The sequence below is a fragment of the Cebus imitator genome, unplaced genomic scaffold (assembly GCF_001604975.1).
Source record: "Cebus imitator isolate Cc_AM_T3 unplaced genomic scaffold, Cebus_imitator-1.0 Scaffold84, whole genome shotgun sequence".
NCBI lineage: Eukaryota > Metazoa > Chordata > Mammalia > Primates > Cebidae > Cebus > Cebus imitator.
The window spans coordinates 1,305,442-1,310,956 of NW_016107399.1; positions in this window are offsets into that span (position 1 = coordinate 1,305,442).

Here is a 5,515-nt window from a genome sequence, read left to right on the forward strand (position 1 = left end):
GAGAGAAGAATGGTGGGAAAGAAGTTAAAATGACAAAAGACAGCAAGAGGGATTGATATGGTTTGCTGTGTCCCCACACAAATCCCATCTTGAATTCCCATGTGTTATGGAAGGGACCCAGTGGGAGGCAATTAAATCATGGGGCCAAGTCTTTCCTGGGCTGTTCTCATGATAGTGAATAAGTCTCATAAGATCTGATGATTTTAAAAAGAGGAGATCCCCTGCACAAGCTCTATCTCTCTTCGCCTGCTGCCATCCACGTAAGACGTGACTTGCTCCTCCTTGCCTTCCACTATGATTGGGAGGCCTCCCCAGCCACATGGAACTGTAAGTCCAATCAAACATCTTTCTTTTGTAAATTGCCCAGTCTCAGGTATGTCTTTAACAGCAGTGTGAAAACGAACTAACACAGGGATTTTCAATGACTGTTATGAGTAGGGAACTCTGGAGACAAAAAAAATAATATCTGGAGAGATTTTCTGGGATACTTCCTGTTTAGCACATTTTTTTCTGGGATACTTCCTGTTTGATACATTGAATAAAATCTTGGGTTAACCACTTTCAAGAAAATGATTTGTAAAAATTGATATTTTTCTTCAAAGCTCCTGGAGTTGGAGTTGTACCCTCATGTCATGTCGTTCTGTGCAAAGGCTGGGCCATACCAGCCCCAGTTCACAATGAGATCATATAAAGATTGATTCATGCCCCTACTTTTTACAAGATGTCAAATATCTTTTACTTGAATAAGTAAAACCTCTTCCAAGAGTGCTTTATTTCTGGACACTGGCAATTTTACAGGTTTCATTTTATGAAACTTGACAAGAATTGGAACTAATTATTAAGCGAAGGTGAATATAATATTTCAGAATCTCAGTATGCATAAAGCAGCACTGTAAGTTCCAGAAGGTTGAAGACACTTTAACAACATTTCTTTTTTGTATCTGCATAATAGTTAAAGCTTTCAATGAATTTTTATCTACATTGTCATTTGGGGGTTGCAATAACCAGGGATGTAAACAAGGTCAATATTACAAGATGAGAGAACTAAAACTTATGGAAGTTACATAGCTTGCCATTACTCACCATGGTGATAAAATAGAGAACTGGGCTAGAACCCATTACTGCTGACTTCATATATAATGACCTTCCCATATGAGGGGGGAAAAAACAAGCTCTCAAACTAAGACAAATAGAACTCAGAACTTTAAGGAAATGGACAGCTTTGTAGATAAGTAGAATTAGTTCAGATGAAGGCTGCCATTCCTTCTACTGCTTTCTATCACATGTGAACAATGGAAAGGTTCTAAACCTGTGTTGGCCGCTCCCAAAATCAACTCCTTTCCATTACAATGACCATGAGAAAATAATTCTACTCAGTGTCACTTATCTGTAAATGGTCCTAATCTGTTGTTCATCTTAGATCCTTTGGACCATTTTGCCACATTTGACCTTAGTCTTTACCCAGGACCTCTGTGTGAATTAAAACTCTCCTTAAGATAAGTGAACTAATAAAGTAAAAGTTCTACTGATTTAGCCAGAAAGCAATGATTGAGATTTTAATGGGCAACTAAAGTCACAGTAATTATAAATAAACCTCTTAGGCTTATGTTTTATTTATCCCCGGATATGTCTGTGGCCTTCCAGAATTGAGCTCAAAACAATCTTTTTCTCAGTTAATATACACACTTACCAGAAATCCAGGCTTTACTCAGACAAATCACTCAAAACTCTGTGAGTCTTAGTCTCCTCATATATAAAAAAGGTAAATAGTACCAAACTTGAAAATTTGCTGATAGTTAACTGAGCTCATGAATATAAAATTGCCTAGCATAGCAAGAAGAAAATAGTTGATACTAAATATGTTACATAGCTAATATTAAGCCTCTTTTTCTGGGAAAATTGAAGGTTGATTTCAAAATTCTAGCCAATTTCCTCTGCCTATCACTCTATTCTAGCTCCATTATAATTGGATTCGATACTTCCTGTCCCTAATCTGTTTTGCCTTATCAGTGAATCCTTTTAAATAGCTCCTGCAACCCTCCCTTGAGATGGTCTGAGTACAGTCATGTGCCACATAATGATGTTTCAGTCAACAATGCATTTACGACAGTGGGTCCATAATGTTATAACTGAACAGAAAAATGGCCATCACCTAGTGAAAGTTTGTGGCAATGATGGTGTCAACAAACCTACTGTGCTGGCAATGCTATAAATGTGTAGCACATACAATTGTGCACAGTTCATAATATTTGATAATAATAATAATAAATGTTACTGGTTTATGTATTTACTACACTATACTTTCTGTTGTTTAGTAGAGTGTGCTCCTTCTACTTATAAAAAAGTAAACTAATTAATTGTATAACGGCCTCAGGCAGGTCCTTCAGGAGGTATTCCAGAAGAAGACATTGTTATCACAGGAGAGGACAGCTCCATGTGCATTACTGCCCCTGAAGGTCTTCAAATAGAAGGAGAAGGAAGGTGGAGGTGGAAGACACATATTGATGATTCGGACCCTGTGGGGGCTGAGACTACTGTGTGTATTTGTGTCTTTGTTTGAAACAAAAGTTTATACAGTAAAAAATAAAAACTAAAAATGTTTAAAAATAGAAAAAGCTTACAGAATAAGGATATAAAAAAAGAAGATATTTTTACACAAAATCATTTTTGTACATTGTATTTATGTTTTAAGCTAAGTGATAGTACAAAAGCCAAAAGGTTTTAAAATTTTAAAAATTGCAAAGTAAAAAAAGTTACAGTAAACTAAGCTTAATTTATTAGTGAAGAAAGAAAATTTTTTATATAAATGTAGTGTCGCCTAACTGCACAGTGTATGTGAAGTCTGCAGGAGTGTATAGTAATATCCTAGGCCTTCACACTCACTCACTTACCCACCCACTCACCTACCCAGAGCAACTTCCAGTCCTGCAGGCTCCACTTATGGTTAGTACTCTCTGCAGGTGTACCATTTTTATCTTTTATACCACATTTTTAGTGTATCTTTTCTGTGTTTAGATATGTCTAGATACACAAACACTTATCACTGTGTTACAATTGCCTACAATATTCAGTACAGTTACATAATATAACTGTCCTGGGGTAACAGGCTACACCATATAGCTTAGGTGTGTAACAGGCTATGGCGCCTAGGTTAGCACAAGTATATTCTATGATGTTGGGACAATGACATCACCACCAAACAACACCTGTCTCAGAACATATCCTCATCATTAAGCAAAGCATGACTGTATTCACAGATACTATCCTTTCATTGTCCAAGCAAAGTCTATGAGAGACTCTATTCTCTGCCATGAACTTTGTGTAAGTGAATGCTCTTCCCAGCATGTGTGCCATGGCAGGTGAGATGCATTAACCTTGCAGATCTGATAATCTACCCAATTAAAGCATGCTATATGTTCCAGTGGGCCAGACTCAGTAGATGTCAAACTGATTGAGGTAACTATGAAGGAAAAAATTCAGATGAGGTCCTTGATTTTTTTTTTGAACTATGTTCAGGATTTTAGCCTCAAGATAAATTCTGAGAACCACAAAAATTAAGACATCTTGAAAATCTATTTAAGTTACTTCCCCAACCAGTCTCCCTTACACACCCACTCTGAATCCTCCCAGGTAGAGATGGCAACTAGGCCATTTCAATGTAAATAACATTCCTGAAATCTTAAATCCAAGTCTTATGAGGGTAATGAGCCTTTGGAGATTGACTTCAATTTCACACCCAATGCAGAAACCTTCCAGAACATGCAACACCTTTAATCATCTCACCCCATCATGTCCCCCTCTTTTTTTTTTTTTAAGCACAAGGTCTCGCTCTGTCACCTAGGCTTTTTTGTTTGTTTGTTTTTAACACAAGTTCTCACTCTGTCACCCAGGCTGAAGTGCAGGGGTGTAATCACCATTCACAGCAGCCTCAAACTCCTGGGCTTAATAAATACTCCCACCTGAGCCTCCAGAGTAGCTGGGACTACAGGTGTGCACCACCATGTCCAGATAATTTTTGTATTTTTTATAGAGATGGAGTTTTGCCATGTTGCCCAGACTGGTCTTGAACTCCTCCTGGCCTCAAGCAATCCTCCCACTTCAGCCTTCCAAAGAGCTGGAAGCCACCATGCCCAGCCTCCTGTAGGCATGAGTCACCATGGGCAGCCCCTCAATCATTTGTTTGACATGCTATGCCCACACACCAAAGGTGTGACCAAAGAATAGGATTAAAAATGGAACGTCATGGAAGGCCACAAGCATCTCACAAGGCTGCAAAATCCTGAGATATTATGCTCTTTTATGTAAGTGGAACTTTGGAATAGAGTATTTATGAGGCAAACAAAAGCAAACTTTATTGATGTCTCCCTGACGTTTTCAAGCCAGGGCTTGAGGGAGAAAATAAAATGGATAAGATACTGTGGTACATACTGATATGCCTCTCAGATCCCCCTCAGGAAGAGGGCTGACTCCCCAGGCTCAAGGAGAGATGCCTGCTCATGACTCACAGCTGAGCCCCTCTTTGGGAGTTATCCTTGGCCAAAGTTATGCCTCTCTGGATCACCTGAGGTCAGGAGTTCGAGACCAAATTGGCCAACGAACATGGTGAAACCCCATCTCTACCAAAAATACAATTAGTCGGGCATGGTGGCGCACACCTGTAACCCCAACTACTCAGGAGGCTGAGGCGGGAGAATTGCTTGAACCCAGGGGGCAGAGGTTGTAGTAAGCCGAGCTCATGCCATTGCACTCCAGCCTGGGTGACAAGAGCGAAACTCTGTTATTCCCCTCCCTGGAAAGAGTATGTGTCTAATGTCTATTTAGTGTGGTTGTACACAGGCCGAGCCTCCTTGTCTTGATTTACGACTACTCTGAAAAGTCATTCCAATGCATACTCCCTCTGAGGTAGGCTCAGCGTCTCCATTTGCCTACTTCTTTCTTTCTCACTCTCTTACAGATATTGAACTTGACCGCACTTCCCAATAAGTCTGCTGCATGCAAATCTCCATCTCAGAGTCTGCTTCCCAAGGAAGCTGATCTAAGACACAGACTTATTTCCCTCAACTTGAATACTCTCTGAATGAATCCCACACTATTTTCTACTTAGGGAAAGAGTGGCAGACATGGATGAGAACTGCTTCAATTATGACTATTCCCTGTGGCCCCAAAGATTTGCAGAAAACAGATTGGGCACCTTTCTACTTATTCTATCAGGACTATCACCTTGTTGAATAAGTTGAGAATTTCCCTAACAAGATTTTTTTCTTCCCATCCACCAAAATTCAAAATATCAAGTTTTCTTCTTTGTAAGAGTTTAGCAGGTTGGGATAATCCCTAAAGATATGTAGGCTATCCTATGCAATTGGCCTCTATTGTTGGATTAATTACCCTCCTTCCTCCTGCTGTACACTTACCATTCTTCTCATTAGGTCATGTGGGCTTAATAAGTAGGGATTTATTATAGAACAGCAGGATTACATGCTGGTTTAAAGCTTGATTTCCAGAATTACCCTAGCCA